This window comes from Rhipicephalus sanguineus, chromosome 11, assembly GCF_013339695.2.
Source record: "Rhipicephalus sanguineus isolate Rsan-2018 chromosome 11, BIME_Rsan_1.4, whole genome shotgun sequence".
Taxonomy (NCBI): domain Eukaryota; kingdom Metazoa; phylum Arthropoda; class Arachnida; order Ixodida; family Ixodidae; genus Rhipicephalus; species Rhipicephalus sanguineus.
Window position 1 is genome coordinate 19,806,866 of NC_051186.1, and position 12,238 is coordinate 19,819,103.

General features: G+C 48.5%; 1 pseudogene; it reads left to right on the forward strand.

Moving 5' to 3' along the window:
* The first annotated feature begins 3,699 nt into the window (after positions 1-3,699).
* On the forward strand, positions 3,700-6,067 carry LOC119374903 (piggyBac transposable element-derived protein 4-like; annotated as a pseudogene).
* The last annotated feature ends 6,171 nt before the right edge of the window (positions 6,068-12,238 follow it).

Genomic DNA, 12,238 nt, shown 5'->3' on the forward strand with positions numbered 1-12,238 from the left:
GGATGGCCACCTTGGTTGCGCCTTAAGCTCCAACGGATGTCCGTAGTACATCCGGAGGATATGTGCGGATGTCCGCAGGACATCCAAATGTCCACTAATTGTTGTCCGCTGGATATCCGGTGGACATTCATGGCCCATTGGGCTGTTTCTACAGCAAGAGCTCGTACACGCAGCGAGAAAGGCTCCTTCACTGCGGGTTTGTTGTGGAAAAGCTGGCAACTGGACAGGTCATTTGCAGCAGGATATGCGGGATGATCAGTGCTTGCGTTCACTTTCAAAAAATACTTAAAAGATAGGTATGACCTCTGTAAATGAAGAGACCACTCGTCTGATTCCACGTAGAGGCTTTCTATAGGGCTTGTTCTGAAGGCACCTGTGGAAAGACGAATGCCTAAATGGTGGACAGGGTCCAGCATTTTCAGAGCAGTTGGCGTTGCAGACTGGTAAACGATCGCTCCATAATCTAGACGGGTGCGTATGAGGCTTTTATAGAGGTTCATCAGACATTCTCTATCGCTGCCCCACTTTGTGCGTGACAGCACTTTTAGGATATTCATTGTTTTCATACATTTATTTTTAAGATATTTTATGTGCTGTACAAAGGTTAACTTTGCGTCTAAGATTATGCCTAGAAATTTGTGTTCTCCGTTGACCGGTAGACGCTCACCCCGCATGAAAATTTCAGGATCAGGGTGTAGACCTCTTTTTCTAGTGAAAAGGACGCAAGTGCTTTTTTGTGGGTTCCATCTGAACCCGTTCTCATCAGCCCATTTCGAGACCTTGTTGAGACAAAGCTGGACCTGTCGCTCACAGACTGCGAGAGAACAGGATTTAAACCCTATCTGCACATCATCTACATACGTAGAATAAAACAGGTTACGTGGGATGTACAGACGAAGAGAATTCATTTTTATAATAAAAAGAGTACAACTGAGTACCCCACCCTGAGGAACTCCAGTTTCCTGCACAAATTGTCTTGATAGTACATTGCCCACCCGAACACGGAATATGCGGTTCGACAAGTAGCTTTCTATTATATTTAACATTGTACCACGCACGCCTAAGTGCGAGAGGTCTCTCATAATTCCAAACCGCCACGTCGTATCATAAGCCTTTTCCATATCGAGGAACACAGACAAGAAGAACTGCTTATGGACAAATGCTTCACGAATTTGTGCCTCGATACGTATCAAATGGTCAGTAGTGGACCGACCTTCTCGAAAGCCACACTGATAGGGGTCAAGTAGTTTGTTGGATTCGAGGAAATGTAACAACCGGCGGTTTATCATCTTTTCAAAAACTTTACAAAGACAACTTGTTAAGGCTATAGGCCTGTAACTGGAAACCAAAGATGGATTCTTGCCCTCTTTCACAACTGGAATTATAATAGCCTCCTTCCACGCAGTGGGGATCTCTCCGGACGACCATACACCGTTGTAGAGACAGAGGAGGGTGTTTTGTGATTCATGTGGTAGATTTTGCAACATTTCGTATACTACACGGTCGGCACCTGGGCAGACCCGTTGCAGCAAGCTAGTGCTGCCTTCAGCTCTGCCAAGCAGAAAGGCCGGTTGTATCCCTCACTTTTTGCACTTTTGTATTCTAACTTCTGTCTTTCTGCCTGTGTTTTATACCGTTGGAAGGCTTCGGAGTAATGTGACGAACTGGACACATGTTCGAAGTGTGCGCCCAGGAAGTTCGCCTGGTCCTCCAATGTGTCTCCATGTGTGTTCACCAATGGAAGAGAGAATGTTTGTCGACCCTGTACCCTACCAACCCTGTTCCATACCCTAGCTTCATCCGTGTAGGAGTTGATACTTGATATGTATCTTTGCCAACTCTCTCTTCTGGCTTGCCGGCGCGTTCTCCGCCCTTGAGATTTTACCTGCTTAAAATTGATTAGATTTTCTGCAGTGGGGGAATCGCGTAGTAGCCCCCACGCTTTGTTCTGCTTCTTGCGAGCTTCACGGCATTCTTCGTTCCACCAAGGAACACGACGTTTACCTACCGCACTTCTTACTTCAGGTATACTTTGGAAGGCAGCGTCAATTATAAAAGCAGTGAAATATTGAACTGCAGCGTCAATTCCTAAGGAAGACATGTCGGTCCAAGAGATCCTTGCAGTAAGACGTTGGTACTTTTCCCAGTTGGCTGCATTGACCTTCCACCGCGGGGCTTGTGGTGGAGATTCGTTTTGTTTTCTTGTTCGCAGGAGTACTGGAAAATGATCACTCCCAAAAGGGTTTTTTATAACGCTCCAGTTAAGATAAGGTAAAAGTATGGGGGAAGCAATGCTAAGATCTATGGATGAATAACTTTGGTTGGCAAGGCTATAAAATGTTGGTTCCTTCTTATTCAATAAACATGCACCCGCAGAGAGCAGAAATTGCTCAATGAGCCGGCCTCGCGCATCGTTGCGAGAGTCGCCCCACAAGCTACTGTGAGCATTGAAGTCACCGAGAACAACGTAAGGTTCTGGCAACTCATCTATAAAAGACTGAAATTCGTGTTTGTGTAGCTGATAGTGTGGGGGTATATAAAGTGAGCAAATGGTAATGAGTTTGTTTAAAAGGACAGCCCTAACAGCCACCGCTTCCAGTGGTGTTTGCAGCTGCATGCGTTGACATGCTACACTTTTGTCTATTAAGATGGCAACACCGCCAGACGATGCAAGCGCATCATCACGATCTTTGCGGGAAGTTATATAGTGTGTAAGGAAGTTTGTATGCTTTGGTTTAAGGTGTGTTTCTTGCACACACAGCACTTTTGGGTTATGTTTGTGTAGAAGTTCTTGAACGTCATCGAGGTTCCTAAGAAGACCCCTCACGTTCCACTGCATAATTTGTGTTTCCATTGTGAAAGTGAGTTGGTGCTGTGTGTACAGAGGAAAAAGGTACTGCCTTAGATTGCAGGGCCCTTTCCTGGCCCTGTGACGCGAGTCTTATCTTTTTTGGAGCGGTCGAGGGACGCTCGCCGCTCCTTGGGCGCTTGATGCGCCGTTAGGATAGGTGTAGTGTCCATTGCCTCCTGCGAGGCGCCGGACGAGCGCTCGTACGAGCGGGAGGTTTCCCGTGAAAGTCTCGCCACAGAAGACGAGATTTTTGAGCCCACCAGCCCGGAGGTAGATGGGACAGTCTTCGGGTCCAGGCTGCGCTGTTCGTCGACAGCGCCAGCTGGGACCGGAGAGAGTGAGGCTGCCTTGGCTGCGCCCACCGTGACGGGTCGTGACGGTCCTGCGTGTTCAGTTCGCGTAGCGCAGGCTCTCGCCGGTGGTTGTGTTGGTGCCAGCGACCCTAGGGTAGCGGGACTTTCTTGCGGGGTGGGTGGAGCAGAGGTAACTGCTTCCACCACGGGGGCAGGAGCCACAAACGGCTCGCTGCGCGCGAGCTGGACTTGTGGCGGAGGCCGCTGCGGCGCTTTCCCCGACGCGCCGCATCAGCATAGAATGTGCCATAGAAAGGCGAACACCGCCTTCGTGCTTCCCTGAACGAGATATTTTCTTTGTATTTCAGCGTGATTATATCTTTTTCCTTTTTCCATGTAGGACATGCTCTAGAGTATGCCGCGTGCTCACCTTCACAGTTTGGACAGTGGAGCGGATTGTCACAGGTGTCGGAGGAGTGTTCGTGGTTCCCGCATTTGGCACAGGTCAGTCGGCCTCTGCAACTCTGCGAACCATGGCCGAAACGTTGGCACTTAACCCTTTGTTGGACAGCGGGACATATACGTCCCACTTATTATTCCACGCTCTCGGCGCCCTAGCTCTTTGAGAGAGCTCATGCAATCACATACAAGCCACTAGCGCCATCTATTGAGTATGCTAGAACATTCTGTATGCAATTTCGTGGCGTTTCCACTAGGTGGAAGCACGCAACAAGGCAAGAAGCAGTTTTTGTTTTTTCACTTGCGCGTTGCAGTTTTTCGGTGCTTTTGTGAGGTTCTTTCAAGCAAGAAAAAAATGTCTGGTGAGTAAATCTTGTCTTTCTTGCACTTCAGTAACCACTTACAAACAACTAGCAGGTATATTTTGTGATGTTTAGCAGTGCATAGATAAACGGAACCTGTTTTACGAATAGTAGTGGGAATCACCTGTTCCACGTTAGGCTTAGCGTTGCGCAGCAATAGCGTGGGGGCAGCTCGGTCCATACTGATTGCTTCTTTTCTTTTTTTATTAAGATAACAAGAAACGTCTCACTGCTGAAGAAGCACTTGAATTATTCTGGAGCTTGCCAGAGAACTCTAACAACAGTGATGATGAAGAGTTCGAAAGCAGTGAAGATGAAGTTTGGGATCTACCACCCGATGAGTCCAGCGAGAACGAGAGTGATGTTGAAAACGCTCCCCCCGCTTCGTCGAGCATGCTGAAGAAAAGACGGCGTCCACCATATGCAGGCAAAAGAAAGAAAAAAAGGAAAAGTGCTGTTTCGAAAGCCGACACTGAAAATGATTCAGAAGGACCTCAGTGGGATACGTCGACTGTTTGTATGCCTACGCCTACGAATCACAGCTTCACGATCTCCCAAAGACTCAGTCCGACAATCACTGCCCTTGACGCGTTCTCCTTGTATTTCGATAATGAGGTGTTGGACCATATTCTAGAACAGACAAATCTCTATGCTGAACAGACACAGCGAAAGGGATGGGTGCCGCTGACACGCGATGAGCTTGAAGCTTACATTGGGATGCTGATCCTTATGAGCGTCAACCGCATGCATCAACTTCAAATGTACTGGTCTTCCGATAGCTTTTTCTACGTGAATGAAATTGCCAAAGTGATGACATACAAGCGGTTTCAGATGATATGCAATTGTCTTCATCTGAACGACAACGACAAAATGCCAGGCTATGGTGACAAAGATTTTGATCGCGCATATAAAGTGCGTCCTTTGATCAACATGATGAACAAAAAGTTTCAGACGGAGTACAGCCCATCGACACATGTTGCAGTTGATGAAAGCATGATTTTGTTCAAAGGACGCTCAAGCTTGAAGCAATACATGCCTATGAAGCCCAAGATAAAGAGGGGCTACAAGGTATGGTCCCTCGCAGACTCCGAAACGGGCTACCTGCTCCAGTTTCAACTCTACGAGGGGAAAAACGCTCAAAAACCACTTGACCGCACATTAGGTGAGCATATTGTTCTCTCACTAGCAGATGGTGTCGTGCCCACTGGTTCTCAGTTGTTTTTCGATAATTTTTTTTCATCAACAAAACTTTTGCAAGAATTGCGGGACATAGGCATTTTTGCCTGCGGAACTTTCCGTACAAACAAGAAAGACCTTCCGCCTGAGGTGAAAACTGACAAGATGGACAGGGGTTCATACTTGTGGCGAAGAAAGCGGGACGTCATTGCCTACCAGTGGAGGGACACAAAGAATGTCCACCTGATGTCCAATTACCACGAACCAGAATGTCGCGTCGATGTTCAAAGGACGCTGCCGAATGGCAAAAAAATATCAGTGGAGTGCCCTCAGGTGGTCAAAATTATAATGCATGGATGGGTGGCGTCGACAAGTTCGATCAAAAGAGGAATGCCTACCCTGCAGACCGGCGGTCTAAGCGATGGTGGAGTAGAATTTTCTACTTCATTCTTGATGCGGCGATTGTCAACGCATTTATACAAGCCAACTCCATCGAGAATGTTGGATACCTTCACTTCCGCCTCAAGCTTGGCAGACAACTCATCGCACAAAGGAGCTTCCGCAAGCCTCGGAGGACCATCACTGCCTTCAAGAATAAGCGAGGCAAGAGCAACGGTCGCGCGATGACTGGTGTTCCGGATGAGAGTCGGTTCTCCGGAAACACTCACCACCCAAGCTTCACAGGCACGCGACGGCGGTGCCGCTGGTGCTCAACCAGCAAAAGAGAAGTCCGCACGAGGTATATGTGCAAAGTGTGCAATGTTCCGCTGTGTGCAACTTGCTTCGCACCATTTCACAAGAAAGTGTGAACTGCCTCAAGTGGACAGCGGGACATATGAGTCCCACTTTATCGAAGTGACCTAAGTGGACAGTGGGACATATAGGTCCCACTTTTTTCTTTGCAATAAAACACTTCTCGACTTTCAGATTTGTTTTCTTGGGATCAAGAAGTGATAAATAGCTCACTAAAAATGTTTTAAACATGATAACTTTTGTTCCCTCGTTGTGTCCAACAAAGGGTTAAAACACCTACGTGGATTGGGGATGTAGGGCCTGATTCTTGTTTTTGTATACCCAGTTTCAAGAGACTCTGGCAGGACAGTTGAAGCAAAAGTGATGATCAAATATTTTGTCGGAATTTCTTTGTTCTCGCGCTTGATCTTAATTCTTTGCACCTGGGTTACGTTCTGCTCCTTCCATCCTTCGAGGAGCTCTTCTTCAGTCAGGTTTAGAAGGTCATCATCGGAGATCACTCCTCGAACGATGTTCATTGACCGATGAGGGGTCACTGTGACTGGAACAGCGCCGAATGTCACAAGGTTTGAAAGCTTTTTGTACTATGCACTGTCTCGTACTTCAAGCAACAAGTCGCCGCTAATCATTTTAGTGGCCGTGTAGCCGGGTCCAATGGTGTCAGCAAGACACTTGGCAACAATAAATGGGGAAAGAGTTCTGACGGTCTTCTGAGGATCTGTGCAGTGGATTACATGAAAACGAGGGAAAATTTCTTTCGGCGTAGAAAAGATGTTGTGGGTTTCTTCGGTGCGCCATCTCTTTGCGAGAGGGCGATCAGAAAGTTTGGGGAAGGCATTAGAGTTCATAAGAGTATGATAATTTTCGGTGGCCATGGCAGCCGCCCACCACCGAGCCCAACGAGGGGACGCTGCAGCCCGTTATAGGACCACAGACGCCAGCTGTACATGACCACTATAACCCAATATATAATGCCCAAGGAAGGACATATACACAAGGTTAACCCTTGCCGCCACGAAAACCTTGAAGTAACTGGAAGAGAGGAGAAGACAGGAAAGGCTAAAAGTCAGAGAGAAAGACGAAGATGTGGTAGAGAAAGATAGGAAAAGGCGACTGCCGATTTCCCCTGGGTGGGTCAGCCCATGGGTGCCGTCTACGTGAAGCCGGGGCCAAAGGGGTGTGTTGCGTCTGCCGGAGGGCCTTAAAGGTCCAAACACCCGGCGTCGGCTCAACCCCCAGGATCCCCTTTTCCCCGGACACGGCAAAGCCACGCACGGCTAGGCGTGGGAGGGGGTCGAAACCCCCCCGTTAGCTCGGGTCCGTGGTGTCGCTACACACCAAACGCCTGCTCGCGCAGACGCCCCTGCGGGGGGCCACCTTTCTAGATGAGTACCCATTAACAACCGAGCGCCAGGTAGGTGTACTCCTCTACCCCTTTGGAAAAACCGGTGGGTTCCCGGTCGGCACTGGGAATCGAACCCGGCACCTCCCGCATTGGAAGCGGACGCTCAACCATGTAGCCACCGCTGCGGTTACCATGTAGCCACCGCTGCGCTCCCAGTCCCCACCCGGGAGGACTGGGAGGCAGCCCTGCTCGGCTGTTCCGACCTGGCGAGCCAGAAGGCCCTAGTCGACCGAGCTCGAGTCGCGGCGATCGCCAATGGGCTCCTGTAATGAGGAGCCCACCTCATGGTTGTGAGGGGTGGCCCCCTACGGGCCACTTCGCACTTACTCCCTGTATATACCTGTAATAAAATTTTTATTGCGATAGCAATTATATGGACACTTTCGGCTGATTGTTGCCGTCGCCGTCTGTCGACGCCCTCATGTCCCGGATATGTATATGTATGTATATATATAAAAAAGGCACAAAGAAAATTAAAGCAGAAGAAAAAAATTTTGAAGTACCCGACCGCGGATTCCATCCAGGAACTCCTCGCTCCCCAGCGCGCTGCGTTAGACAACTCAGCCACACGCCATGTATGCGCCGGCGAAGTAACGGCGAGCTATTTATAGACGTCAGACTCTGGAGTTTCCAAGATGTGTGGCGCCACCTATCGGAGAAGTATTGAGTAGTGCATAGACCGACTCTCTCGCACAGTTTGCTATGGGACCAGGTGAAACTAGCGAGTGCGAAACAACGATTGTGCTTAATATCGCGGGTCTGTGCGCATTTAGCACTCAGAACGAGAGCTGTGAATTGCTCTCCGCTAGTCGGACGCGCCACCGAACCGTCGTGAAGTGCTTGCTGGATCACTCGCCTGAACGACGGCGAAAACAGCAGCAGACGAGAGCCCTCCGCACGCTACGAAGAAACTCCGCAAAAGACGCACTGTTGCGTTGTGAATTGCCACGGACGTAAAAGACTGAATAACAACGTTCAGTTTTACCGATTTCCATAGTTGTCGTACGAAGAAGAAAGGCGAGAGCGCTGGATACAGGCCGTTGCGAGCGTGTTGGGTAAGCGAAGTACCCGCGTTCTCCACAGCCGGTGGCATGAATGTGTGGCTCTGCTGTTGTTTTGCGTAGCCCTGATGCAAAACCGTGGTAACCTTGACTATGAAGCTCAGCAGAGGCTCTGACCGCGGTGCTTGTCGTGTAACACGAAGTGAGCAGCTAGAGGCAGACTGGAGACGCGTGATACGCACACCGCGACGAGTTGGTCGTCACAACACAGCATCGTGGACGTATGTACGTTTTGAAGGCTCAGGGTTCTGGTTCTAACTAGCTAACACCACGTGCGTCATACAAGTAAATCGCAGAATGTTGGTCGTGACCCCCTTCAGGTTTGTTTCGCCCGTGTCCTCCGCGGTTGCCATAGCTATCTCGGAGGCCACGGTTTTGCCTTTGGTTGTACCCCGCGACAGTGGACACGCACGTATCCCCATTTACAGTACATACAAACGGAATACGACCATAAAGACCATTTGAGGATGCGTAATAAAACACTCCAATGCACAGGAAGCGAGAGATGAATTAAGGGAGAATACAACTCGCTTGTACTTGAATGCTCGCTTGTACTTGCGAGTTGCAGCGCGCGGGAATAACTAAAACTTATTTTGCATTGTACTCGCAGTTCGCTTTGATCAGCTTCCTTTGTTTCTGAAGCGTGGACTGGCGGAAGAAGCTTTCCACGTCCTTGATTTTCAGGAAACCGCGCCTCTACACCAACGAAAGAGGAGGGTTATATTGCGGCCTATGCACATTCGCTTGCGGGCGGCTCTCTTTGCACTACCCAATTAGTGCCAGGGCTACGATGAGGGCGCTGGTGGCGGTGTTTTTCGCAGCGCCACCTGGGCAAAGTCTGACGTCTATATACACCATGTATAGCTGGTGGTAAGCAAATCTCGGAGGAGCGTGAGCGTGTTTTCTATCACGCAACGCTCCTAATTTTCTTTCAATTTGAAAACTGCCCTTGAGTCGCGCACAACGAAGTGGCCCTTTTCTCTACCCACTCGTGATGTGGAAGGAAAAAAAAAGAGAAAGAACATCGGAAACACCTTGCATCAGACGCTCCCTGTGGTAGGAGACGCAGAGGGTCACTCCACGCGCCGCAGTTTAAACGAAAAAAAAAATATCTAACAGCGTCTAAATTCTAAATTTCCCCACTTATATTAACCGCCGGTTTCATGACCAATTTCCCGTAGTGAGAAAGAGCCAAGAATTAAGGGTCAAGAAAGCAAGCAAGCAAGCAAGCGTCTGAATTGTCGACACTTGCAGCGTGTTGCTCAGGTTCATAGACGTAACAACTGTGACAGTTGTTAGTTCACGCTTGCCCTGTGCATGCTTGTGCGTTCATTTAGGCCGTCCTTTTTTGTGCTTTAGCGGCACGCTACAAATATCGAGCTGCTTCTGGTTCTCCGTGTGACATTTCGATTTCTTGGTATCGCATTCATTGCTTCGCCCTTGCGGCGAAACTGTGACTTTTTTTTCCTCCTCGTCTATTTTGCGCAACTTTGTTTGCCCCTGCATGAATGGGATGTTTATGGTAATCTTTGGCACTTGAAACAAGGACGTGGGTTTGGTATACAGGGTCTCACATTTACATTGATGTAGCCTGCATCCAGGGATGTAGGCATTTCCCTTTTTCCAAGGGATAAGATTACATGTTTTGTGGGAATGTCTTGATAATTTCTACTCATTGCTAGTCTTTGAACCATGGTTACGTTTTTTTCTTGGAAGCCCTCAAGGAGTTCATCACTCAGTCTAACGAAAAAAATCACAGCATATCCACGGAGTGAATGATGATGAGTGGGCGAAGCTGCGGAGGTTCATCGGTAAACCGTGAATCTTCCGTGAATTCTGCCCAGTACATCATCACCGACGTGAGATCGGGCGCGTTTATACTAAAGGTTCGATGAGTTATGACGACTTGCAGCTCACTTTAATTTTACATGTACGCTGTGAATTTTCATTGTTTAGAAAACCATTGCTTTAGAAAACATCTGGCGTCTTTCGTTAAGCAGCTGGCGTCTTTTCGTTTTGCTTTAGGAACATCTGGCGTTCTTTCGTTTTGCTTTTAGAAAACATCTGGCGTCTTTCGTTGGTTTATTTCATCAATCAACGGCGTTTTGAACAAAATTTTTATTGTTTAATCACGCACAGGAGAAATCTCACCAGGCACTACCTTGGAGGTAAACAATGGCTGCTAATGGGAATGAGAGACAGAAGAAGTCGGCTTTTAGCTAACACTTACACTTCTACTTCTACTAACGTTTCCTACTGGAACATGCCAATGGCTGCTAATGGGGAATGAGAGACAGAAGAATTCGGCTTTTAGTTAACGCGCACGCTGCGAATTTTTTATTGTTCAACAACGCACAGGAGAAATCTCCCACCGGCACCACCTTGGAGGTCAAGATCTGGTACTAGCGTTACGACTGGTTACGCACTACGAGGGACGAACGGGTGCCGCTTTAAGGAGCTTCGCCCCTAAAATGTTCCTCAGATATCACTCCTGTACTTGTATTTATTGACCTGTGGACTGAAGCTCCTTTTGTGTCTCCGATGGTGGCAGGTTCTTGTCACTTTTGTACTTTATCTTTGTCTTTCAGTTTTAGGAAGAGATCCCCGCTAGACAATTTTGAGGCTTTCTAGTTTGGACCGATTTCTTCCTTGAAACACCTGACCACTAGTAATGAGAATAGTTTCCTTCGGGTGTCGTTTCACTATGGATGACATGCTATTTGGGGAAACTTGGTTCACTGCTTCGCAACGATAATTGGAATGTTCATTCGGTGCGGTTCCTCTTGAGAGGCCGATCAAAGAGAAGCTTGAGATGCCATAATACAATGTTTACGTTCGGCAACAGCGCTGACTGCCCACCACGGAGCCCAACAAAGGGACACCGCTGGACTTGTCAAACAAGCTTGCACGAAGTCAACCGTACGGTCTCACTGTAACCTAATCTAACTACCCAAGGTTGGATACCAACACCAGGTAATCCTTGCCGCCAGGAAATGAGGAAGTAAATAGAAAAGGAAATATCAAAAGTAAGAGAGAAAGACGAAGATATGAGTAGAGAGAGCTAGGTAAAGGCGACTGCCGATTTCCCCTGGGTGGGTCAGCCCAGGGGTGCTCTCTACGTGAAGCCGGAGCCAAAGAGGTGTATTGCCTCTGCTGGGGAGCCAGAAGCAATACACCTGTGATAAGCCTTAAAGGTCAATCACCCGGCGTCGGCTCAACCCCCGGGATCCCCCTTTCGCCGGACACGGCAAAGCCACGTACGGCTCGGGGTGCGAGTTGTCGAAAGGGGCGTGCGAGGGGTGCGAGGTGTCGCTACACACCAAATGCCTGCTTGCCCAGACGTGCCGGAGGGGCAACGTCCGAAAAAGCTGCGCACTTCGAAATAAAGTAATATTTATTCGCATTATAACACATCCTGTCCCAAGCGTTATTAAAATTAAAATGAGTCATAATAAGGACAACTGCAGGTTTCCATAACTTCTAATCATTCTGAGCACTGTTGCCATGTCCCTTCGCATGATGGTGACCCGGCCCGCGTTCTGTGCGATCATGTTCGAGCCTTCTAGGATGTGCACGAGGACTGCTTCGCTGGCTTCCTGCAGCGCTTCGAGCGCCAGATACTACACCTCGGGAACTGTTGAGGGATCGGTGTGGTGTAATAGAGACAGGGGTGCTTCCAAAAGAGGCAAGTTTGGAAAGTTTTTCATACTGGGTCTTGCTTTGAACTTCTAGCAAAAGGTCCCCACTAGCCATTCTTGTAGCCTTATAGCCTTGACCGAGTGTATTGGTGAGGCATTTCGATACAACAAAAGGAGAGATGGTTCTTGCGTTCTTGTCGAGTGTTTCGCAGTGTATTACGTGGAAGCGTGGAAAAATTT